Raw genomic sequence first — 26,867 nt, 5'->3', positions numbered from 1 at the left:
CAAGCTATTTGTGCTATTCCAGAACCCCAGAACCTGCATGAGCTGCGAGTCTTCCTCGGGATGGCCGGATGGTGCTGCCTGTGGATCATGGACTATGGACTAATTGCAAAACCCCTGAATGAAGCCCACAAGACACAGCCATTTACCTGGGGCAAACCACAGAAGGAGACCTTCCTCAAACTGAAGGAGGCATTGACAACAGCTCCAGCATTAGGATTGCCTGACCTATCCAAAGATTTTCAGCTGTTTGTGCATGAAAGATCACACCTAGCACTGGGAGTGCTGACCCAAGGTTTGGGAAGCTGGAAAAGGCTGGTAAGCTACTTCTCCAAACAACTTGACCACGTGAGTGCTGGATGGCCTTCATGCCTGTGGGCAGTTGCAGCCACCGTGATGCTGACACAAGAAACTAGGAAACTCACAATGGGTAGACACATAGATGTCTATGTGCCACACATGGTGACCACTGTTTTAGAACAAAAGGGGAGCCATTGGCTATCTCCAAGCAAGATGATGAAATTCCAGGTAATCCTGACTGAGCAGGATGATGTCACACTAAAGACAACTGACCTCTTGAATCCAGCTTTGTTCCTAGGTACCACAACTGAAGAAGGCCCATTGGAACACGATTGTGTGGAAGTGATAGAACACACCTGTTCAGCTAGAGCTGAAAGATGTCCCACTGGAACAGGCAGACTGGGAGCTGTTTACAGATGGAAGCAGTTTTGTGGAGAACAGGACCAGATACCCTGGATATGCAGTAACAACAACAGGTGCAGTGGTGGAGGCAAAGTCTTGCCAGCAAACACATCTGCCCAACGAGCAGAACTGGCTGCTTTAACCAGGGCATTAGAGCTGAGTGAAGGGAAGAAAGTAAATATCTGGACTGATTCAAAATATGCTTTTGGAGTGGTGCATGTACATGGGGCACTGTGGAAAGAAAGAGGACTGCTGTCTTCTCAAGGCACACACATTAAACATCAAGATGCAGTCCTGCAATTAATAAAAGCAGTACAAAAGCCTGAACAAGTAGCAATCCTGCACTGCAAAGCTCACCTTTAAAAACTAATGTATCTCAATTCAATTTACCTCCAGAACCAAAATATTCAATAGAGGATGAGAAATTGAGACGCTCACTGAATGCACAGAATAATTCAGAAGGGTGGTAGGTGACTACACAGGGACAAGTAGTGGTACCCCCCTTGATAATGAGAGAAGTTCTACAAATTAAACAGAACGAATGTCATTGGGGTGCAGAGGCATTGGTGAAATTGTTCAAACTAAATTTAATTTCAGTACAGATGTTAACAATGGCAAAATCAGTAATGTCAAAATGTGAAATTTGCTTGAAGAACAATCCAGTGGCTAGACAACAGGCACAACTGGGGAAAATTGGCTTAAGAGTAGAACCAGGAGATTATTGGCAAGAAGATTTTGTAGAATTACCAAACACTCGAGGATATAAATATCTATTGGTAAGGGCTGACACATTTTCAGGATGGCCAAAAGCTTTTCCCTGTGGCACAAATCAAGCAAAGGAGACAGTCAAGTGGTTACTGCAAGAAATCATTCCAAGATTTGGGGTGCTTCTAGGAATATCATCAGATAAGGGCCGACATTTCATAGCTACAGTAGTGGGAGAGGTGAGTAGGTTGCTGGGAATAGCTTGGGATCTCCATACACCATGGAGACCCCAATCCAGTGGACAGGTAGAGAGGATGAATCAGACCTTGAAGAGGCAAATCAGCAAAATATGCCAAGAAGCTAAATTGCAGTGGCCACAAGCTTTACGAATAGCACTGCTGAGGATTTGGATAAAGCCTAGAAGCGGGATGTCAGTCAGTCCTTATGAGATATTGTATGGGAAACCATAGGAATCCCCTGAACCTAATCCAAATGTACATGTTACAGGGAAGCAAGAGGTGTAGAATTATGTTCTGTCTCTTGGAAAAGCTCTAGCTCGACTTTGGAGCACCCTTGTGTGGAATAGGCCACTGACTCTTGAGAATCCAGTTCATGACATCCACCCGGGAGATGAAGTGTACGGTAAAAGCTGGAAGGAAGAAGCATTAAAAGAAAGGTGGAATGGACCCTGTCAGGTACTGTTAACTACCTTGACAGCAGTCAAAGGAGCTGGACTGGATCCCTGCATACATTACACCAGAGGGAAGAAGGTTTCCCCTGCACTGTGGACTGCACAAACTGTAGGGCCAACAGAGCTGCAGATAAAGCGGGTTTGATTGTTTCAAATGTCTAGGTTGCCAGTGACTGGAATGGTGATTATTTTATGGCCTTTAGTGCCATCAGTTGGAATCAATGTTACCTTGAGATGTGAAATGCAAAAGGATCAGCTGACAACTCTTCATTTTAGAATGAAGAGGGATGTGGGGGTGCAGCCAGAAACACAAGTGAAAAAAGTCTCTAATACTATCCAAGCAGAAAATGTGATGATTGGATTAATTAAAGATTTTGCCAACATGCAAAACACCAGCAAAATAACTGCCTGTCTGCCAATACCAAAGGCAGCAGGAGACCCAATAAGCTGGGGAATTATAACATCAGAATTACCTGAAATACAAAAGAATAAAAGTGAAAATGTGAGCTGTGTATTGCAAATAGATTACGAGTACCAAAAGAAGACAGTGTTTGGAAATGCTGTGAAGCCAAAGTATTCATCTCTATGGGATTGTCATGAAAATGGAGGAAAGGATGAACCAAAACTAGGCTGGTATGGGAGATTAGGGAATTATGGATCATGTTATGAAAAGACAGCAAAGGTTATTAAAGAAAAGATTCCAGTGTCAAAATGGAAGTATGAAAGACAGGACAGAAAAGATTGGGCTGAAGCTTGGGACAGTGCATGGTCAGTGAGCGTGCTTCAGAAATTCCAATAGATGGCAGATACCCCTTGGTGCATTAAGTGGGAAGGCTCTGAAAATGAAACAGATCCAGAAGTATGGAACACTGCAAGCAGTAGTAGAATGGAAGCAGACAAATTGAATTGGTGGGTATGTAATAAAACTTAGGACTTTTTGGAGTCTGAGATACAGAGTGTGTGTACTTGTTTCTAATACTTAGTTCTAGGATTCAAAGAAACACTGAATTTCATATGACATGAAATTCATGAGCATGTTTTCATGGTGATACATGAAAACAAATGATAAAGCTAGATAGGAAAAATGTGTGTATATTAGAAAGTTTCTTAAATCACTGGGTGAAAAAGTAGTTGAGAAAACAGGAGACAAGATGGAGGATTTAGGGTGTTGTCTCTTGTCCTCCTTCTTTCTTCTTCATATTCTTCTCCAAGGGGCTTTTGGGTAGTAGTAAGGGATTGGGTAAAAACTGCCACAGGGCAGCACACAGGTGTTGGGTCATTGGGTCACTAAGAAAAATATTTGAGTTGGCATCTGTTAATTGGGTAAATGAACATATAAAAGATCTTGAAGAGGATCTTTGTTAGCCATTTTACCCTTTTCTATCATAGTGCACATAGCTCCTTGTACCTTCTAATGCTCATAAGAAAATAAACAACTGAGACCGAACAAGAGAAAACTGCCTCCCTCTCGTCAATCTTCAGTTCAAAGGGAAAAAGAACCTAATCCAAAAGTCCCTAACGAGACAGATAAGAAGCAGCTCTCAGTGAGAGACAACAGAAACAATGGGATGGATTCCACTAAAAGATCAAAGAGGCACTGAAAGAACACCATGAATTCCATAAAAGTAAAGAATTAAGAAGGGATTATGCATTGTGGGTGGGGGGGAAGGTATCGCAGGTATCAGGTGTTCCGGGCAGTCTGTACCTGTCAAGTACCTCAGCCTGTGGGGAAAGAGAGAAGGGACAAGCGGCCAGGAATTAGGATAAAAAGGAGGCTGCACCCTCCAAAAATTTGAGAGACCCCAGGGGAATGCCCCATGGCCTCTCCCTTTATTTGAATAAAGAAAAAAAAGTCTCCTCTGTCTCCTTTTTGGACATAAACCTCTGGCGTTTGTGGATGAATTTTCCTGACAATTGTTTCTAAAAATAACTGGAATAACAGTTCCAATTTAGTTAGCAAAAATCAATTCCATTTATTGCAGTAACAATCTTTGTCAATTAGTGGAATTCCTATGTCATTTATAATTTCCCCCATGCATTTTTCACCTCCTCTTCCCTGGCCTTATCTCCCCTCAGGCCCCGCTCGTCCTCGCCGAGTCCGGCCCGCGCCGGGGCCGCGCCGGGCGCGCGCGGGGCCGAACGCAGCGCCCCCCTCAGGCCGTTGCGCCGCGGCCGTTGCGGCGACAGTCGGAGACAGATCGGTGCCATGGAGGAGCTGCCGCTGCCCGCCGGAATCAATGCCAGCGGCTTCCCCGCCAAGCTGTGGGGCCTGGTGAACAGCCCCCGCGTCCGCTCCGTGCGCTGGGACAGCCAGGCCCAGGGCTTGCTCATCGACCGCTTCCTCTTCGAGCGGGAGCTGCTCAGCCCGGGCGGCGCCCACGGAGGGGGCGGCCAGGGGGCGGGGGCGGCCCCGGACTGCTTCAAAGCCACGCACTTTGGCAGTTTCGTGCGCCAGCTCAACCTTTACGGCTTCCAAAAGGTGCCGTCATGGCTTGGCTCAGCTGTGCCGGGCGATGCCGGGGCTTTGCTCCACTTTATGAATCCAAACTTCCGCCGCGATCGCCCCGAGCTCCTGCTCCGCATCAAACGCCGGACCAGGGCCAACAGGCAGAGACTGGCCGTGGGGCTGGAGGTGCGTAGCCGCCAGCCCAGCCGCCTCCAGCGGCCCTCCACGGAGCGGTCGCTGCCTGCCTTCCCCACCGGGCAGCTGCCCAGAGCCGGTGAGACGGGGTAGGAGCTGCGGGCAGGGAGGGAGGCGTGGGCTTTGTCCGTGGGCGCTGCCCGGCCGGGCAGGAGCGGCCCCTGCCCGTGCTGGGCAAGGCTGCTGTGCCGGCAGGGCCCGGGAGCTGTGCCGGGCTGCCGGGGGCTGTGGGACAGTCCCGCCGTGCCTGCGCTCGCCACACGCTGGCCCGCTCGGCCGGCAGCCGGCCCGGCCCTGCACCGTGGCTGGCGCTGCTCGTTGGGCGGCCCTGGGATGCTCGGGGCGGTCTCCGGGAGTGCGGGTGAGCCGAGGGCTTAGGCGTATTGGTCGAGGCCCAGGGGCTGCTCATCGTCCACTCCCTCTTCGAGCGGGAGCTGCTCAGCCTGGGCGGCGACCAGGGGCCAGCCCCACACACTTTCAGAGCCACGCAGCTCTGAAGTTCTGCAGCTTCCTGTGCCACTTCGGCCGCTGCGGCTTCCACCAAGTGCCGGCCCGGGCTGTGGCGGCTGTGCCGGGCGATGCTGGGGGCTGGCTGCACTGTAGAAACAGCAGATTTCACCGTGACCGCCCCAAGCTCCTGCTCCCCATCAAGCGCCAATCCTCAGCCAGCAGGGAGTGGCTGGCGGCGGGGTGGGACCAGCGCAGCCGCCTCCAGCGGCTCCCCACGGAGCGGTCGCTGCCCGCCCTCCCCACCGGGCAGCCGCCCAGAGCCGGTGAGACGGGGTGGGAGCTGCGGGCGCGGAGGGAGGCATGGGCTTTGTCCGTGGGCGCTGCACAGGGGCTGTGCTTGGGCAAGGCTGCTGTGCCGGCAGGGCCCGGGAGCTTTGCCGGGCTGCATTTGGGTTTCTGGCAGCTGCCTCCTGCCAAGGGTTGAACGGATAGGGGAGAGTTCAGTAGACAGGGAGCTGGTTGTTGCAAAGGGAATAAAATCCCATAGAGCCGTGTGTGTAGAGTTATTTTAGTGCTGGAGGTGAGGAGGATTTCTCCTCCTAATTCATCCACCTTTGTCAATTGCTGTGCTATATTTAGTAATAATTGCTTGGTGTTACTATGTCATTATAACATAGGGAACTAATAGACACAGTGTATTATACACTCTGGAACAAATTTACATAGTATAATCTCATGGCTATAGATAGTTCTTTTTCACTGTGCTTGCGCGTCCCCAATTTCGGGGTCGTTGGGGGTCTTTGAGAAGGCTTTCAAAGTCGTCTTTGCATCTGAACTTTTCAACTTTGTCTTCAGAGCATGCACAGCTACGGTGTTCCTTGGTCTGTCTGGTCCTAACCGGTCTAATTTCTTTATCTTCTGGCTAATTGGCTTGACGTTTGCTAATTTTTCATTAGTACTATACTTCCCTATCTCTAAAACTGACCACCTGGTGAGATTTTCATTTTTTTATTGCAGGTCTCCAGCACTAAGCAAGCAGTTAACCATATACTAGACACTACAATGCATAGAAAGACGTCTATATCAGGTTAAATAGATAAATAGAATAAATGAAGTTATGATTCTGGTTCTATTGATATCTGGTGATACAGATCTATCAGGTTCTATTGATATCTTATAACTCAACCTGTAGAAGCAGCTTGTAAGTTTGACTGAAGTTCTATAGGCATCAAACCCCCCAAGACATGTGGTGATATTTTTCTTTCTCACCCTGTTTTGGGAGGAGGTGAGCTTTTGTCTTCCCTGACAAAAGCACAGTTGCTGCCAAGGGAAACACACCTGAGGACCAGTAGTGACCCAGCCTTCCCTTTGCTTCCTTTCTTCTTCCCTCCCTGCTGCACAGCTCCCTTGCGCCAGAAGCGCGATGCTGCCTCACCTGAGGATTCAGAGCGGCCACCAGGCCCTTCCAAGAGAAGTGCAGGTGCTCAGGAGAGTGAGGCTTCCCCAGCACCTGCCAAGAAAGTCTGTGCCACCTCTGGACTTGTTGGGGCTTCACCAGTGGAACCATCAAGAGAGCTCATCCAGAGATTTAATCTCCGCAAGCTCACGGTTCTACTGGTTCGCCTGGACCTGAAATGCCATCCTGAGCTCATGGTTCACCTCACTCCAATCCACCCTGAAGCTGCTTGCAGGGCCCTTGGATACAGCAACAGCTGCTCATCTTCTCAGCAGCACAGCCCAGCCTGCGAGCCATCAGGTAGGGAAAGAGTTTCTACCCTTCCTTTTCCTGCCAAGTTGGTCCTGGCAACTGAGCCTTTCAAGTGTTTTCCCTGAGTCCTCTCTCATGAGTAGATCTCAAGTGAGAATCACGTAGAAAACAGTGTTAAGTGTACTAGGAAGTGGGACTGTGAATGCCAAAGTATTCTCTGCTCTTCCTGTCCTTCCTGCAGATGTGGAGGTTGTTGCAGGCATTTTCCAGACAGCCTGTCTGCTGAGGTGCAAGGGCTGGGTGAAAAATATTGCCTGACAGACAAGTGGTCAGTGTTAGGTGAACTCCCCTGTTTCTTGGAATGAAGTCCAACTAGGATGGTGATAGGATATTGCAGATGTTTCAGACTGACTGGCCTGCAAATCGGGCCGTGCCATTGAAATGAACTCTGTGTGCCTCAGAAGAGCTGCAGCTGCAGAACATGGCCTCACCTACAAGGCTGATTTTAGAATAAACTCACAGTTGAATTTCTCAGTGTGTGCCTGAAGATCCGGGCTCTGCTTGGGTGAATGCACGTTCTGTGGCCTTCTGTGCTGAGAAACTCAAGCAGCCAAATCTAAAAGCTGCTGGGGAGATAGGGAAGGCTGTGATTATGAAGTTTTTGTGTGCCTTTGGAGCAGAAGGGAGAAGAGCTGGCAGCTGAGTTCCTGGCAGTTGCCTCCTGCCGAGGAATGGCAGCGGGACACTTTTCCCAGACAGATGAATAAGTACGGGAGAGCTCAGTAGACAAGGAATTGGTTGTTGGAAAACTTCAGAACATGAGAAGAGAATTTTCTCCTTCTCCCCCTACTTGGGATGATGGGAGCTTCTGTCTCCCTTGGGACAAGTACAGTTGCTGCCAAGGGAAACACACCTGAGGAGCAGTAGTGACCCAGCCTTCCCTTTGCTTCCTTTCTTCTTCCCTCACTGCTGCACAGCTCCTTCGTGCCAGAAGCGCAGTGCTGCCTCACCTGAGGATTCAGAGCTACCTGCAGGCCCTTCCAGGACAAGTCCAGATCCTCAAGGGCGTGAAGCTTCCCCAGCACGTGCCAAGAAAGTGTTTGCTCCATCTGCACTTGGGGTTTCATCAGGCAAGCCAGGCACACGTAAATTTCAATTCCAGCCAGAGCTCATCACTCCACCATTTCCTGCACACCGTCAAAGCACTTCTGTGGCCTCTCCAAAGAGCAGCAGCTGCACTTCTCCAGAGCAGCACTTGCCAGCCAACATCCCATCAGGTACGCAATGTGTTTCTCCCCTGGCTTTTCAGAAAGATCACAAAAAGTGACTGAAGTATTTTGCCGTGGTGCTCTGTCATGTGTACATTTGATTGTCAGAATCAGGTGTCAAGGGTACTAGGAAGCAGGATCATGAATATCAAAAGAATCTCTGTCTGCTTTTCCTGTCCTTGCTGCAGATTTGGAGGATGTTCAGGCCATTTTCCAGGCAGCCTCTGTGTAGAGGTCAAAGGGTGAGGCAAAGAACATTTCTCCACAACTGGTCGGTGTCAGGTGAACTCCCATTTTTCTTTGGATGAAGCCAAACTAGGACTCTGATAGGATATTGCAGAGTTTACAGATTGTCTTTTGTTGAGATGAAATACAAGGGATGGGACCACCGTGCTTTGAGATGATTTATTGCTGAAGTAGCCCAATAAGATATCAGTCCTGAGGTGTGAGATTTACAGGCAACAAGTCAACCACAGCTCGAGGAAGTTACGAGTTCCTTCTCCGCATGGCAATATATAACTTTTTAGTCCAGTAGACAGTTGACACAAAGTTTGTTTTCCCTTATTAAGCTCTTATCACCTTTACTTGATTTTGCCACCCTGCGTCTGTCTTTTAACCAACAAGCTAACAGGTCACGTATTCACACACACTTCTGTTATAGTTCCTAGATCTCTAACTTACTTTATAAATCACACTATTACACTTGATACCTCCAACTGTTTTACTTCATATAATTTCTTACTTACTCTAGGCATATTCTTACTTGCAATTGTAAGAACATAGGTTTAGAATTACTCTACCTAATGTCTGTGTACTTTCATCACTCCATCAATCCAGGCTTTTTCTAAGGCTGCAGATTTTCTATTTCCAAAAGTCTCTCCCACAGATAATGCTATGAAATTTCAGTGCACGCTGTGAGTCCCCAGAACAGTTGCAGCTGCAGACCATGGCCTCACCTCCATGGTTGCTCCTTAGAATAAACTCTCAGTTTAAGTTTAGCTTGTGTGTCTGCACCTCTGGCCTCTTCCTGGGTGAATGCACTTTCTGAGGTCTCTTGTGATGAGAAACTCAAGGAGCCAAATCCCAAAGCTGCTGGGAAAATGCAAAAGGCTGTGATTAAAGGTGATTATGTCTGTGTGCATGTCTATATCAGTTTCACAAGCCATACTTTAATCTATGTACACGTCGATTAGGATAATACTTTTGAAGGGGAAGAGCTCACTCTTCCAATTCCCTGGGAAGTTTTTAATACCTTTCTGGAGTTGAGGTTGCTGTGCGCTTCCTGTGATGTTTGATCCAAGGCAGCAATAAAGCTCTGCGTCCCAAAGCCTCATTTTGGAGCCTCACCGATGTTTTTGGATTCCTGCAGCCGCCCCAGGCACTTCAGTCCCCAGTGCTGCAGCTGGCAGTGCTGGTTATGCAGCATGGAGAGCCCCAAGCTGGCTATGGAGTACTCCTGGGGAAGAGGAATTGCCACCACTGGATCTGGACCTTGTTCTGGAGACACTGGAGGAGATGCTTTCACCATCTGTGCCTGAAAGGTCTCCATCTGCTCAGGTAACTCCACTGGACAGGGATGAAAGGGGCTGAGCACAGTCACCGTGTGGAAAGAAGGGATGTGTGTTGCCAGACAGTCCCTGCAAAGCTGCAGCCTGCAGGAGACTGTTGTGCTTAGGGCTGTGGTGGGAAGAGCACATCCCTGTGCCAGGAGCTAGCAGGACTCCATCCTTAGCACCCACTCCATGGCTTGAGTGTCATCCCCACGCTCAACAGCCTTGTCAGCCTTGACAGCTCTTGGAGCATGTTGGAGAAGTCAGTGTTTTGGACTGTTGGAGGCCTCTGGGGCCCAGAGCTCCTTGTTAGGAAGAAGGGATGAAGTGTGTGAGCCGTGGAGTCTTCAGGGGGCAGATGTCTTGGTTTTGAGGCCCCATGACTTGTGTGATTGGTGAGAAGGACAAGGTTGGTGCTGGACATGAAATGGTTAAGGACTCCTTGAAGCCCAGGGGCTCCTCCTGTGTTGAAGAGCAGTTCAATCAGGGCCCATTAGTCCTTGTGTTTGACAGATTCCCTCTTGGACTTTGGAATCCCTTTTTTCTTTAGTCTTGTCTCTTCCCAGACTGGCCTGGAGTGTTCAGTTTCTGCATTGGCACAGGCCTTTTTGCATCTTCTTCTACAACTTTGCCAAAGAATTTCTCTTCTTTCATTTAATATGCAGACCCATTGCATGGGTAGATTTCTTCTTGAGGAAGGGCAGACTGGAGGTGGGGAGGGGGATTTTTTGGAACTGCCCATATCTTATTGCCAAGCGTGATGAGCCTTTGTCTTCTGCAAACTCCCACGTATATACCAGTTTTCAAAAGCAATTTGTTGGTGCACAGAAGGAAATCTGGCAGGCTCTGATTGTATCCCTGCAGAATCTATTGGTTTCCTTCTTTGTGTTTTTCTTTTCAGGTCAATCCTAGTGTTGCCCGTGGCTCTTCAGGAGGGGAGGCTGTGAACAAGGCTGCAGCAGAGGGAGCTTTGCCTGCTGGCGGGAGCTGTGTGAACGTTTGCCAGGAGCCCAAGGAGCTTGGTAAGGAGTGAGCCCAGCCTGCTTTAGAGAGATGGGAGACAGCTGCTCTGAGCCTGCCTCTGACAGGAAGGGAGATGAGAAGAGTTGAGTTCTTGTCTCAAGCAGGGTTGGTGCTTCCTGGTGCCTTTAGTTCCAATCCTGCACTGGCACAAGCTCCCCAAGCCCTGCCCCTCCATGCTTTTCCAGAGGCTCTGACACCGAGTCCTCTGCTGTGGCAAGAGAGCCGGGAATAAAGCTGAGCTGGTGGCAGTTGTGTCACCAAGCTGCGTGTCCCAATTGGTTCACAGCTCACAGCAGCCTTCAGCTTCAGCCACTGCAGTGAGGACTGACGTCTCTGCGTCAGCCCAGAGAAAGAACAAGGCTGGGCTTCTTTGTGGGAGCTGGGACTGTCTGTGTTTCAAGCTCTCCTGGGTGCCATTTGCACTGGGAGTGTTGTGGATTGATTGGCATACTTCAAAACTGTTGCAGCCTGCAACCTCAGGATCTTGTCCAGGGAAGCAGCAGGGTTCTGGGGACCAGCATGAAACACCAACGAGACGGGCTCCCGTTCATGAAACCATTTATTCAGCATGAGAACAAACTCAGGTCCAGAACAGAGAGCCCCGAACAGAGGCACAGCAGGGGTTTTTGAGGGACAGAACCGAGGGTTTCCACCTTTGAGGGTGGAGTTCAGGGTCAGGGACCATTAGAAACACAGCAAGGGAGAACCCCCCAGGGACTCAAACCCAATCAGAACTCCTGGGCCGCCCTTCACAGGGGGTTTGGGGTGGAACAATGTTACTCTTTGTCTCCCTGAGGCCGCTGCAACATCTGCTCCTTTTTTTTTTTTTTTTTTTTTTTTTTTTTTTCAAATTTTAATTAGGAGCTTAAAACGTTTCCAAACATACACCTTAAAATCTCACCTCTTCCACAGAGCACCCACGTTGTTTTGTGGGACACCAATAGCTCAATAACAAAACACATTAAGCAAACAGAAAAAACAAAATTGAAAACGAACACTTAAATCTCGGACCACGCCGGGCAAATTAAACGGTGATAGTACTTAATGCAAACATAATGGTTTTTTAGTTCAGTCTCTTCCACTTTAGGATTCTCTGTTAGGAAGGGTGCAGCTCTTAGATCTCCTCTTACGAGGGGCAGAATTCTTCGATCTCCAGCTTCGGCTCCGGCTCCCATGTGGGCGTCGCCTCTTTAGATGATCTGGGTGAAACACTGGCTTTCGGAGCTCGGTTACAGTTTCGATTTCCCCAGAGGAGGTGTTGCCCACCATGGAACAGGCACAGCCCCCAGGGGTGGAGCACCGAACAAAGGGGTGGGGCCAAGCAAGAGTTACTGGGAGGTTCGGGAAGGGAAGGTTTGGGACCGGAAAAGAAGGAGCAAGGCGGGAAACAAGGGATCCCAGACCGCGTGGCCGGCGCCATCTTGGGATGGGGGGGGAGGCCGGGACAGGCTTTCCCAGCCAGGGAACGGGAATATGGAAAGACAGGGGGTGAAGGAGGACACGGAACGGCGGGCAGACGGCAGCAACCCCGAGCCATCTTAGCTTTTTTCACCCTTTGTCCTGCCCTTAGGAACAGAGGAAAGGGGAAGGTACAGGGAGGTATACACCAAAAAAAAAAAAAGGAACTTCACAGAAGACAGAAACAGTCCACCGGAAGATCCATACCGTCCATAATCGTCCATAATGTTAATCGTCCATAATGTTGATATCGTCCATAGTGTTGATATCGTCCATAATCGTCCATAATACGTCTCGTTGGGTGATGTTAGGTGCTTGTCCCAGCGTCTGGTCTCGGCTCCCACACCTCCGTAATCCCTTTACTTCCCCCATGCCCGAGGCACTCCCAACCCAGTCTCCCTGCCAGGTACTCTCGAGTCCTCCTTTCCAAGGCGGGGGTCTCGCCGGCTCTCAAGCCATCAGCCGGGGACTTACGAGGTGTCCATGGAGCCGCTCCTGCTGTTCTCCTGGATGCCCGCATTCTCCACCATTTGTTGCAGCCTGCAACCTCAGGATCTTGTCCAGGGAAGCAGCAGGGTTCTGGGGACCAGCATGAAACACCAACGAGACGGGCTCCCGTTCATGAAACCATTTATTCAGCATGAGAACAAACTCAGGTCCAGAACAGAGAGCCCCGAACAGAGGCACAGCAGGGGTTTTTGAGGGACAGAACCGAGGGTTTCCACCTTTGAGGGTGGAGTTCAGGGTCAGGGACCATTAGAAACACAGCAAGGGAGAACCCCCCAGGGACTCAAACCCAATCAGAACTCCTGGGCCGCCCTTCACAGGGGGTTTGGGGTGGAACAATGTTACTCTTTGTCTCCCTGAGGCCTCTGCAACACAAAACTTCACAAGACTGGAAAACTGGGAAGGATCCCTGCTCCCTTTAAAGAGCAGGCTTCATATTCTCAAGTGAGAGTGTGCCTTTCAGGCCATCTTTTACAGCCTTTGCTAGCAGGACAGTTTACTTGCAAAGGGAAAGCTACACGGAGGCCAGCATTGACTGAGAGTTGCCTTTCCTTCCCAGATATCTATCTGATCTACCTTGCCCGAAAGGCTGCCCTGCGTGGGAAGAAGGATCAGAGGGAGAGCCTGTGACCATCGGGCAGGTGGCATCTCTCTATTTATAGATATATTTAGAGAATTTTTTATCTTGATTTATTTATTTATTTTATCTTGATTTATTTATATAGTTACAAGTATAGATTGATAGAGTTGTATAGTTGTATTTACAGGTGTATCTATTTATACATCTGTATAGTTTGTATGTATAGTTATGGATTTTATTTCTATGTATATAGTTACATTTATAGATTTTCAAATTTTCATTGATATATGTAGATAGTAACATTTAGATGCACACACAGTTCCATTTCTAAATGTGCATAGTTCTTTAGTTAGAGCTCTATGGATGTACAGATCCATAGATTGAGGTGTGTAGGCCTAGGCTGCATTTTTGCCTCTTTCCCCCTTGGCTGCCTTTTTCATCTCTTGTTTTTCCCGCTGTGCCCCTTGTGTCCCCCTGTGCTGGGTCCGAGCTGGGGCCGGGCCAGGCGGAGCAGCAGTTGCAGCCCTGGCTGTCCCTGGAGCGGTGGGAGCTGCCGGTGGCCCCAGGCACTGTCCTGTGAGGAGCTGCTGAAGGACGGTGAGACTGAGGGGGCTGAGGAGGCGCTGATGCTGAAGGGACGATGGAAACCTTGAGGTGTTGGGGGCACTGAGGGCTGTGGGGGAGCAGAGGGCGATGGTGGCACTGAGGTGACAGAGGCACGGGCTGAGGGCTGTGCCGGCTCTGAGGGGACACAACGGCTCAGAAGGGACTGAGCGGGGTGAGAGGCCTGGGAGAGGCCGAAGAAACTGAAGAGGGGGCTGGGGGTTTGCCGAGAGGACGATGGGGCTGAGGGGATGGAGGGGGCCAGGAGGGAGCACACAGAGCTCAGGGACTGCAGCTCTGTCAGGCCTTGCAACCAATTCCAGAGCCTCCACTTTTGCCACCACAGCTGTGCTGAAGAGCTTGAGGACATCCAGACACTGCCAGGAGGCAGCAGGGAGAAGCTGAAGGCCTGGAGCAAGAGCAGTGAGCAGGGATGTGCTGGGGCCACGCGAGAGCCTGGGTGAGGCCCCAGGGCTGGTGAGGCCGGGCAGGGCTGAGGGTGGCGTGGGCTTTGTCCGTGGGCGCTGCCCGGCCGGGCAGGAGCGGCCCCTGCCCGTGCTGGGGCTGCTCAGCGCTGCTGCCCCGGCCGGCACAGGGGCTGTCCTTGGGCAAGGCAGCTGTGCCGGCAGGGCCCGGGAGCTGTGCCGGGCTGCCGGGAGATGCGGGACAGTCCCGCCGCGCCTGCGCTCGCCACACGCTGGCCCGCTCGGCCTGCTTGTTCTTCCCAACCCTCCTGGGGAGGCTCGGAGATTTTCGCTTCCCTGCTGGAAGTGCAGCTGCTGCCAAGGGAAAGGTCCCAGGACTGACTCGCTGTTCCCTTTGCCTCCCAGATGTCCCATCTGCTGTCCCTGTCCAGGAGAGCTGCTCTGCATGGGAGGAAAATACTGCGGGAGAAGCTTTGAAGATGGGGCGGCTGATTTATTCTTATGCAGTTCTATGGATATTTAGATTGGGACTGTGACATTTGTATATTTTCAAATAGTTTTGTTTTATATGTCTATATGTATATATATTGTATGAAATATGTAATATTTAATCTGTATTTGCATATGTAGATTGTAATAGATGTATATATAGAGGTATTTAGTTTTATTGAAACATGTATGAAGAGGAATAGTTGTATAATTTTATCTATGGAATTCTTAGTACAGAATTACTAAGGTTATTTAGAGGGAGACACGGATATTTTTGTATTTCTATATGTAAGCTTGTAGGAATCTGTAATAAATTAAGTTGTTAAACACCTCATTAATCTTTGTCTATAGTGACTTGTAGAGGTTAGCAGTAAATTAAGTTTTTGCTAACTTTAGTTGGTATTTGTATATTTTTATGTGGCATTGTTGTGCTAATATAATAAATGACTTTTTTTATACTTAATTGAGATTTTTATAGTTGTGTATTGTCAGGGCAGGTGTAGCAATTTGTAATAAATGCGATTTTTCAACTGAAATTGATTCATGTGTATTTGTAGCTCAGCTGTGTGGCTGCAGCAATCTGCAAGCAATGACATTTATCAGCTGAGATGGGTGGTTTGTGATTTGTGCTCTCCAAAGCAATGGGCAGATGGAAATGCCATGACGCTGGAGGATTTTGGTGATGAAAATCTCCAGCCACGCCCAGCACATGCCCCACTTGCGCTCAGGCTGGGCAAGGAAAGCACAGATTTGGGATGGCAGCAGAGCCACACGTTGGCTCAGAACTCGCTGCACAGGCCTGCTGAGAAAACTCTGGGACTCTGCTGCGCGTACAACTCCAAGCAGGAGGCAGCGGGGCAGGAGAAAGCATTCACAATGAAAAAAAAAAAGAGAAATTGTGTCCAAACAGATGTGAGGATACTCTGGGAGTTTGATCAAATGCTCTCACTCACCACTGCCTAGGCTCATCTTCAGCAAAACTAGTTTGTTAAAAGCTGAAGACCTTCCAGGAAAGAGAGATTGCACTTTCCCCTTCCCTTGCCTTGCTGTGTGAGTGGAAGATGTCCTTAGCACAGGGAATTGTTGCCCTTCAGCACCTCCCTCACTCCCATGAAATCAAAGATTACGTGCTACCGCGTGGCACCATAAAGGAAAACAGCCCTGCCCTGGTGCCAGTGTGTGCAAAGTCTTCCCTCCTCCTGTCCCCACATGGCACAAACTGAACCATCCCCTTCCTGTCCAAACTGCGCCTGAGCTGAGGGAGGGCTCCAGGAGCTCAGGAGGGTGCAACACCAGCACAGGTGGGAAGGTTTTGCAAAGCTTCCTAAGCATCAGTGAACTTTGGCTTTGCCGCTCTTCCCCTGGAATATTGTCCTGCTCATCAACGGTCTTGGAGGACACCGTGCCGCCAGCTCCCGCAAGTGAAGTTTGTTTTCTTCAGGGCTTCAATGGAGGAAAATGCAAATGGTTATTTTTAGAGTGAAATTTGGGGTTTGGTGCAGCTGGGTGAGGTCGGTTATTTGCTGTGGAAAGTAGAGGAAAAGCTTTAAATTCCCAACAGAAGCTGACTGCCAGCCTGTTACCGCTGAAGATGAATAGATCACACGGACACAGGTCGAGGTGTGGTGAAGAGAAGAGAGAGTTTATTTTTCCCTCCAGGATTTATAGGTTTCTGACCACGGCCAGAGATTGGATGGTCAGGATAACACTTTCTCACTGCACTGGCCATGAGAGATGTCCATCACAAGACGTGTAACAGAAAGAATGTACACATATCTATGTTTACAGTTACTGTCCTGGGAAAGTCTTTAGAAAACTATGTTAGCAAGCTCAGAAGCTGAGTTTTCAGGGCGACATCTCACCCTTTTCGGTTTAATAAAAAGAAAAGAAAAAAGAAAAATGAACAAAGAAACTAGCAACATTATAAACAATCAAAAGATAAATAACAGGAAAAATACAATACTCCATACAATCAGAAGGCTGTAATTTCAGGGTGATATCTCACCCTTTCGTTATTATAAAAAAAAAACAAAAAAAAAAAAACAAAGAACAAAACCCAAAAAACAAGAACCAGAAAAACAACAAAACTCAAAGATAAATGACACAATTGTCCAACATCAACACCTGCTTGTGGATGGGCCATCGGGGTGAGCACGCATGTCATCTACATCTGAGTCCTCATCCGATGACCCACCCATCCGCTGACTTCCAATTTGGTCACGGTCTCCAGCCCGCTCGCCGGTCGAATGCTGCCTCTGTGGTTGCAGGTCAGGACGGACACACTTCGCAGGTACCCAGCGTACCCCAGTATCTGTGGATACACAAGCATACCCTCGCCCCGAAGCAATGAGGTCATAGGGACCCTCCCACAGCTTTGTGACGAGATTCCTCACTCTAACCTTTGCCCGAGGCTGAGGCGTCTCATCCGAAGCCCGCAAAGAAAGGTGGTGATTCAACGTGACCGGGTTACTGGAGTTCTGTGGCACCGTGAGGTGATTGAGGGTATATAAAGCTTTCCCCAACCGACCGTGCGGGGTCTCGCCCTGCATTCCCCGTTTCTGCTTCTGCAGAACTCGCTTCAGCGTACCGTGAGCGCGTTCTACGATAGCCTGACCTGTCGGAGAATGAGGGATACCAAACTTGTGTGACACACCCCACAACTGCAGGAACTGCCGCACCTTCTGAGAGGTGTAAGCAGGACCATTATCGGTCTTCACAGCAGAAGGCACGCCCAAAACAGCAAAGGCCTGCTTCCAGTGGGCAATGACATCGCAGGTTTTTTCTCCCGTGTGAGCAGAAGCCCACATGGCAGAGGAGAAAGTGTCCACACTGACATGCACATACCGAAGCCGGCCGAACTCGGCAACCTGAGTGACATCTGTCTGCCAGAGCTCCAAGGCCCGAAGGCCCCTGGGGTTTACCCCTGCTGGCAGAGGTGCAGCAAGTGCATGACAATCGTCACAAGACTCAACGATGTCATGGGCCTCAGCTGACGTCAGCTGAAACTGTTTCTGCAAAGTATGCGCATTCTGATGGAAGAATCCATGCGATGCCTTGGCCTGGCTGAGCGTATCAGGCTGAGGCGCAACCCAGGCAGGGTTAGCCAACTTGTCAGCCCTTGCGTTACCCTCTGCAATAAACCCTGGCAAATTGGTGTGACTCCGCACATGCAGAACGTAATATGGATGCACCCGGGCCTGAATAGCACTCCACAGGGCCTTCAGTAAATTAAACAAGGCAGGATTGCTGACCTCCTTCAAGACTGAATGACCCAACCGCTGGGCTATATCAGCCACATAGGCGGAATCCGTGACCAAATTGAAAGGTTCCTGGGAAAACTTCTGAAACGCCATGACGGCAGCCCGTAATTCCACCAATTGGGCTGACCCAGTCTCACGACTCTCCAAGACTTGCCACTCAGATCCTTCCTTCCAGGTAGCAATGGCCTTTCCAGTCCTCCCTGAACCATCAGTAAAGACAGTGGGGCCTTGCACAGGCTCCTGACTATGTTTGGGCCGCAAAGAAAGTTTTGTGAAGTTTGCCACTTGCAGCAACTTATGACTGGGCAGATGGTAAGTGATCTGCCCAGAAAAATTCTCCAGAGCACTTTGCATGGAAATACTGTTTGCAAAGCTCCAATCAAAGTCCTCCCGCGGTACCGGGAGCACAATCTTTGCGGGATCTGCACCCATCAATTGTAAGCACCGTTGTCGGCATTTAATTATCAAATGAGCTATCAGCTCAAACATCGTTGTCGCCGTCTTCTGCGGCTGATGGGGCAGGAAAATCCATTCTAGGACATGCAAGGGATCAGACCACTCATCATTCCACTGGCCAATGATACCCGCAGGATGCAAATCTGGAGTAACAATGAACACAGCGACATCAATGGAAGGGTCAATGCGATGAACCTGACGAGCGGAGACCGCTCGCTGAACCTCCTCCAGTACCTGCTGTGCCTCCAGGGTCAATGTCCGAGGTGACTTTAAATCAGAGTCCCCTTTCAATAGACCAAACAAGGGGGATAATTGTGCCGTGGTCAGTCCCAAGTAGGGACGCAACCAAGTAACGACACCCACCAATTTCTGAACATCATTCAGTGTCTTCACTGAATGCACAAATTGCACCTCCTGGTGTTGGACTGTCCGTTCCAAAATTTTCATCCCTAAGTATTTCCAAGGAGGTTGTTGCTGAACCTTTTCTGGAGCCACTTGCAGCCCATAAGAATGCAAAGCAGTAAGCAGCTGAGGCCGTATCCTCAACAGCTCATCCTGGGTGGGCGCAGCCACCAAGATGTCATCCATATAATGATAAATATGAGCATCAGGAAACTGCTCGCGAACTCCAGACAGGGCTCGAGCCACATACCATTGGCAAAGGGCCGGTGAGTTTCTCATGCCCTGCGGCAAAACCCTCCATTGATATCTCTGTGCAGGCTCAGCATTATTGATAGCCGGCACTGAGAAAGCAAATTTCGGTCTGTCATCGGGATGCAAAGGAATTGTGAAGAAACAATCCTTCAGATCCACAATGAGAACGGGCCAATCAGCAGGAAGCATGGTGGGTGATGGCATTCCAACCTGCAATGCCCCCATGCTTTCCATCACGGCATTAACTTTCCGGAGGTCTTGCAATAACCTCCATTTCCCAGACTTCTTCTTGATGCAGAAAACAGGAGTGTTCCAGGGACTGGTTGAAGGCTCCAGATGACCCTGGTCCAACTGTTCCTGCACCAATTCACGGAGGGCGACTAACTTATCTTGAGAGAGGGGCCACTGATTTTCCCAAACGGGTTTGTCCACCAACCAACGTATGGGAGGTGTAGGACAATCTGCACCCTCCAACACAGTGGCCCCCATCAAAATCCGTCCCCATACGCACCCCCCATGCAGCCAGAACGTCCCTCCCCCAGAGTGTTAACCGGGAGTCTTTCGTGACATACGGCCAGACCATGGCCGTGTCCCCCTCGGGGTTCGTGACGAACACAGGCCTTCGGCTCACATAGCATTGCGCAGCTCCTGCCAGCCCCACAACTGACGTCTGCACCGGGTCCAAGGGCCATCCCGAGGGCCAGTCAGCAGATCCGATGATCGTAACATCTGCGCCAGTGTCAAGAAGCCCGCGGAGACTGACTTCTGATGGCGTCTCGCCAGGGTTGGACGGGATGCAGAGCCGCTCAGGACGATCCTTGGCCGCCAGAACTGCAGTCCAGTGAACCTGAGGTGGCCCCGTGGATCCGAAGCCGCCAGTTCCCCGCTGCCGACCTTCCGCCCTGCGAATACAAGACTTAAAGGGCACAAGTTGAGCAAGTCTGGTTCCCGCAGGGATAGTAACAGGAGGGGTGAGTGTGGAAACCATGGCATAAATCTGCCCCGTGAAGTCTGAATCAATGATTCCCAGGTGCACAATGATGCCCTGAGCAGTGGCACTAGATCTCCCCACAAGAAGAGCACTCATGCCTCCACCCACTGGGCCTGAGGCATCCAAAGGAACCCTGTGCACCCTACAAGAGTCCAAGACAACCATGTCTGCTGTGCAGACATCAAGGCCTGCAGAGCCGGAGGTGCTGGCTACAAGCCGGCTGAGCAGACCTCCATTGGCTCCGGAGTGTGAAGAGAGACTTGTGTCTGAGCGCGTCTCCCCTTCGCGCTCAGCTTCTCGTTTCCCGAGCCCGTCAAAGACTTACCATTGACATGGACTGTCGCCCTGCACACATCCGCCCCATGATTGGCCCTACCACACCGGGCGCAGTAATACAGAGGAGCCGAGGCTCCCTGCGCCTTCTTCTTCTGCTTCTTGCCGGCCTGAGCGGTCCCCTGTTGTTGCTGCCCACCCGGCGGCTTCACCCAAGGTGGCCGCTGCGCGGCAGCCACAGTAGGGGTCTCTCCAACATCGACGCCAGCCTCTACACAGGCTCGCGCCATCTGTGGCAGCGAAGGATCACCAGGGATCGCACTAATGACCCTCCGACATGCAGCATTACAATTAGTCTTTGCGAGAGTCTTAAGCATCATCTCCCTCGCCATACCATCCTGCACCTGCCGCTCCACAGAAGCAGTCAGCCGATTTGCAAAACGCAGAAAAGACTCGCCATCTCGCTGGACAACAGTTGCAAAGGGCTCCTTGGGGGCGGCCAGTTCTAAGGTCCGCACCAACGCCGCCACGCCGGTCTCCTTACACTGCTCAAGCACAAGAGGGTCAAGGTTAACCTGCCTATTAACATCAGCAAAGACATCCTTACCCAGCAGAACATCTGAACCGGCCACCCGCCTGGGATCTCGCTGACCCAAGGCAGCATTCTGCAGTACCACTTGACAAGCCATCTCAGCCCACACCCCCTCAAAAATACCATACTCCACTGGCTGAAAAACAACACGGGCTATATTCCGAATGTCATAGGGTACCAGCACACCCCCCACAATGCCTCGAAGAGCCTGCATAACCTCGTTCGATCCAAGGCCATGCTTTTCAGCCGTCTCACGGAGATCTGTCAAAGCCTTCCAGGGTAACGGCTGATGAGTCTTTTGAGTCCCATCCTGAAGCACAGGAAATGCCTGGTACCCCCCTGGAGGAGCGGCCTCACTTGCCGCTCCCCGTCTCGGAGAGTGCCCCGAGACAGGATCAGGCACTGGGCTGGAAGACCGCACCACAGCATCCGGCGCCACAGCCACCGTAACACCAGTGGAGTCTGAGGAGGCATCCTCGCCGTCCAGGGGGCCGCCCTCAACCTCATCAACCTTAACCCTCACAGCGCCCCTAAAGGCTTTCGGACGCTTCGGCCGCACGGTCATCTGGCAGGAAGGCAAGGTCCACCGGGTAGCCGAAGAAGCCTTAGCAGCCCGGGATCCTTTCCCCTTGGGGGCCACCGGCTTCGTCCCCGCGGCATCACCACCCGAACCAATGGTAAACAGTGCGGGACCTCGGTCCGCCAGGGCCGCCGGAGGCGACGGGGGGGGGCTGCCCCCAGCCGCAGGCGCCGGCGATGCCCGAGAACGCGAGGCGGGGCGAGGTGAGGCCGGCACAGTGCGGCCCCCCTCCCGTGAGGGGGGGGAACGCGGCGCCGGCTGGGGCGTAGCCCGTGGAGACGCGGCACCGTCCCGTTCCGCCCCCAGGGGCCGTCCCGGGCTCGCAGGGGGAGAAACCTGCGCCCCGGAGCTGGCAGCCGGCCCAGCGTCTGCACAACGCGCCGCTCCCGGCCTCACGTCGCGCAAATCCGGCGCGGGAGGGACAACGCTCGGCAGCGCCCCCAGCAACATCCCGTCGGGAGCGCGAAAGCCAGGAGCCGGTACCGGCCAGCCCCCCTTTGGAGCGGCGTGCGCATATGCTGCCGCGGAGCCCGGGCCTGTCCCATCCCCCACAGCGGGATACGACACGGCCCAGCCACAGCGGGGACAGGGGACTGTCCCTGACACCGCCCCGAGGGGCGGCGGCGCCCCCTGCTCAGGCGGCCCCCCATCGGTCTGTGCCGGGAAAGCACACCAAGGAGGCGACCCCACCCCAGCCCGACGCAGCCGGGGTGCCGGACGCGGCGGAGTTACATCCCACCGTTCGGAATCCAACCCTGCCCCAGACCGGCGCCGCCGGGGTGCTGGGCGAGACGGGGCCTCATCCACCCGCTCCGCATCACCGGGGGAGAGGGAAAACTCCGCCTCGCTGCCACAGCTGGAATCAGAGTCGCTGCTCTCATCCAGATCAGAGAGAGCGGCCACAGAACTCACAGAAGAGGGCGAGCGACTATGCAAGACACGGGCGCACTGCCGCCAAGCCCTCAGCAGCTGGACCAGCCGGGGCTCATAATCGAGCAGCAGAGCCTTGAGTAGGGAATCGCCTAAAGCGTCCCAAGCCGACTTCGAAAACAGGGCCTCAACCACAGGGAAAAAACCCTCATCTCTGCCATACTCACACAATCGCTCGAACTCAGCATTCGAAACATCAATCCCTCTCTGATCCAACACCGTATACCATATCTCCATGGCCAAGCCCCCTGTAGGAGAGAGCCCAAAAAGAGCCATAGCCACAGGCTAGACAGTAGCCTGTAACACACGTGCAAGACACGTAGGGGTTCACCAGATGTTACCGCTGAAGATGAATAGATCACACGGACACAGGTCGAGGTGTGGTGAAGAGAAGAGAGAGTTTATTTTTCCCACCAGGATTTATAGGTTTCTGACCACGGCCAGAGATTGGATGGTCAGGATAACACTTTCTCACTGCACTGGCCATGAGAGATGTCCATCACAAGACGTGTAACAGAAAGAATGTACACATATCTATGTTTACAGTTACTGTCCTGGGAAAGTCTTTAGAAAACTATGTTAGCAAGCTCAGAAGCTGAGTTTTCAGGGCGACACCAGCCCACACAGAGACCTGAATGAGGCCCAGGTGTGCTTGCTGCAGTGGGCAGAGGCAAAGCAAGGTGGACAGGAGAAAGAGTGGGAGACGCAATTGGCCTTGAAAGGCAGACCTGCTCTGGGGCCTGCTCCTGGCCTGGGACCCTGCCCAGAGCCATCCCCTGCTCGCCGGGGCCTTGAGGGTGTGAAAACCAGAGTCCACACTTTACAAGTTTTTAGTTTAATAAAGGATAAAAGAAGGACAAAGAATTAATCCAGAGCTGGGGTACTTTTGGCAAACAAAGAGCACTGAGGTAGCTTAAAATCTTATTCCCTACATATGGTTAAATTGCTGTGGTTACATGCATATTCATTATCTTACGTATTTTTCAAATATTCCTTGAAGTTTTTGATGTTCTAGGAACTCTCTTGTTTGGTTTAAAGCTCTGACTTGTCTACAGGACATTCTGTTAATTAGGTCCATATATTTTATTTCTTCCTGTAGTTTTATCCTATTGGATCACACTGCCTCATAGTGACAATAGAGATAATAAATTCTTCCCAGATGCTTATGTTCTGTTTCTTGTCACTGTTATCACTTGGAGAGGCCAGTCTGCAGATGTAAGAAACAGAATAATTGCTTTACACCATTCTCTGAGGTAGTTACAAAGAACTACTTATTTTAGTCTCCATTTTAATATTTTGCTAAGGCCTAAAATATGTTTTCACACTACTATTCATATGAACTATACCGTGAATACATAAACTGAGAGATTAGAAAAAACTTTTAAAAGTAAGTATAAGTTGTACTATATCAAAATACTTGTGATGCAAAAACTTAATCTGTGAAGGAAAATATTGTTTTATCAGCTATAACAAGGAACAGCTGTCCAGCTGGGCCAGGGTGTGCCAGACCTCCAGCTGATGGGAAGCCGTGGCAGCTCTGAGCGTTGCTGTGCAGGAGGGTCCCTGTGTGCCAGCGGCAGCTGGGGGTCCACAGCTGCCTCTTCTCTCAACAGGTGCCCCTTTGCAGCTTCACAAGTCCAGCCAAACACCTCCCTCAGGGACACCTGCACCACACATTTCACATCTCCATGCCCATACGTGATGTCCCTGTCACAGCTGCATTACCAGCTTGCTGCTGTGCAGATGCTGCCACCACCCAAAGCAAGGCCCTGTGTCCCTGAAGGGACCCGCCCTGCTCTGTGGCCTGGACTGAAGGTGGGTCCCTCCTGCCAGGGCAGGGCCCAGCACAGCTCTTCTGTTCCAATAAAGAGATGGAGCTCTCACCCCAGTGTCCGGCTAGTACCACCAGCAAAGCCCACACAGCACCAGCCCTGGCTGAGCTCCATGTCCAGGAGCAGGTGGGGCTGACCACGGTGTGGGCAGGCAGGAGCCAGGCAGGGGCTGCTGTGACCAGCGGCGGGGCAAGGAGGGGCTGGTGTGAAGGGCCGTGTTGAGTGTCCCTGGGCTGAGGGCACATTTCTTTCAGTGGCATCACCTGGGCCTGGACCTCCTCCAGTGCCATGCCCAGAAAAAGAGGCAACCATCAAGAGCATCTCCTGGGATGCATTGCCTGACCAGCAATGTCAGCAGGCAAAACCAAGGTTTTGTTTAGCAATGACACTTTGATGAAGTCAAAGATTTACAGTCAGGGCAGTCCACCAGTACAGATGGCAGTACACTCGGGGGCTACAGCCAAAGCCATGAGGTCACAGCAGCCTCTGGGATGACAGCAGGCTGAGGTGACAGCAGGCTCTGAGGTCACAGAGGTCCCAGAGCCCCGTGGTTGCACAGCACCACAAGGACCGAGCAGTCAGTCCTTGACCACGACTGTTGCGGCAGCAGCGGCGGCCGCAGCAGCGGTGCTGACATTGAGACAGCGGTGTCAGGACAGTGGTGGCAGCAAGAGCTGCAGGACTGGCAGTGGGCAAGGCAGCATGGCCTTTGCTCTGCGCCTCTTCCTCCTGCTCCTCCTGGCAGTGGCCCTGCCTGACAGGGCTGCCCAGGCTGCTCCACAGCGAGCACAGGGAGCAGGTGAGCACGCGGCCTGGCTTCCCTTTCCCGGGACAGCGCTCCCTTCTCCCTGGGAAGCGTTGGGGATGGTTTTCCCAGGGGCTTAAGGGAGGGTTTCCTCTGTGGGAGGGAGAGAGTCCCCAGGGGCCCTGGGCTGGTTCTGTCACACTTCCAGGGATGGGACACAGGGCCTGCAAAGAGGGTGGAGAGTGACCAGGAACCAGGCCAGAGCTCCCCAGGCCCCTCTGCACCTTTGGCCATGTCCATTGACATCTGGCTCCCACAGCCTTACCCAACCCCCGTGCAATGCCCAGATCCCTAAGGCAAAAGGGGATTCCAGTGCACCATGCAGATGGTTTTGATCTATGCTCTGTTCTAGAATGGGATCATGACTTGGATTATTTGGAAATGATGATAAATGGTGGTTTGAAGACTTTGCAAGATGCTGGAGGCAAGTTCTCAATGTACCTTTTCCAAACAGAATAATCAGTGTTAATGTGTCAGGAGCACACTCACGTGCCATTTTCCTGAAGAGTCTGCAAATTGATGGATTCAGGAAATTTTTCCCTCCTTCCTTCCAAAGCCCTGAGGGATCCCACAGCATCGCTGTCAGTGGGAGGAAGGAGCATTTAGCTGTCAATCTTCTTCCTGTGAACAGTGCCTGTGTCTCCTTCCATGTGCTCTGTGCAGCCACAGAGAAAGGCATAGAGGGAAGGGGCTGGGCCCAGGGCTGTGCCCCGGGGCTTTGCCTGGCACAGCTCCTTTGGTGGCCCCAGGGAGCCTGAGGATCTCCTACAGAGCCACGGGAGCTCTTCTGTCTTACCTTTCCTTGCAGCCAAACCTCTTGGTGAAGGTGATCCGGCTTCCCATCCCAAATCCAGGACTGAGGCTCTGGGAGATGGTGAGGGTAGGTCAAGGCCTTTCCCCCTGGGAGAGCTGCCAGCTCAGAGGCCAAAGCTCGGCCAGGGCGGCATCACTGCAGGTGCCAGGACAGAGCCGTGCACGTGTGTGCCCTCGGCCTGGGTGATCCCCTCATGGCTCCTGCAGCTCAGTGCTGCCTGTGGAGATCAGCAGAGATGAGAGAAGCTTCTGTGGCTGTTTAGTTACAGGTGTGTCTGCAGGGAGGACTTTCCCAGCTCCTGGGTCGGTTACTGCCCGCAAGCCCAGCTCCCATCGCAGGGGTGAGTGGTGTGTCCCTGCCGACCCCACAGGCTGACCCCTGGTTTTGTGGGATCCATTCCTGGGAAATGGAACTATTTTGCTCTAAGGTCCTCCAAGAGGAAATACCAAAGCCACAGGACCCAAGATACCCCAGTACCACTCCAAGACCATGCAGCAAATGCTGAAGGAAATGCTGCAGGAAGCACAAGGTGGGTCCATGTCCCTTAGCTGGGGGCTTTCTCTCACATCTGGACACACTGTGCCCGGCACAGGGATCCATGGAAGCCTCACTGCCTCGCTGCTGCTTTCATGGCCTGCAGGGCTGCTTCTCAGCCTGGCCTGGCTGAAGCTTCATCCCAGCCTCTGCAGGAAGGCATTTGGCATCAGCTGACAGGGAGCCCAAACTGCACCATGGGCTATGCACACCTTGAGGTCCCTGGCAATTTCCCATTGTCTGGGTAGATCAGAAATGGCAGCTGTTTGAACCAAGGAGGGCCCTGACCAATCCCAAAAGTTTATATGATTTCCTGATCCTTAACTAAGTCTTTGATAAGCATTGCCTC

At 51.6% G+C, this 26,867-nt stretch overlaps 1 long non-coding RNA gene across 1 annotated transcript; it reads left to right on the top strand.

Annotated features, from left to right (window-relative positions):
* The first annotated feature begins 13,376 nt into the window (after positions 1–13,376).
* On the top strand, positions 13,377–15,252 carry LOC131590233 (uncharacterized). The gene is made up of 3 exons (XR_009280034.1): positions 13,377–13,877; positions 14,230–14,343; positions 14,714–15,252. It is a non-coding gene; the product is annotated as an uncharacterized LOC131590233 (long non-coding RNA).
* Positions 15,253–26,867: the final 11,615 nt, after the last annotated feature.

Source organism: Poecile atricapillus, chromosome 32 (assembly GCF_030490865.1).
Source record: "Poecile atricapillus isolate bPoeAtr1 chromosome 32, bPoeAtr1.hap1, whole genome shotgun sequence".
NCBI classification, from domain to species: domain Eukaryota; kingdom Metazoa; phylum Chordata; class Aves; order Passeriformes; family Paridae; genus Poecile; species Poecile atricapillus.
Note: the sequence above shows the minus strand (reverse complement) of the source record. Positions and strands in the feature narration are given on the sequence as shown.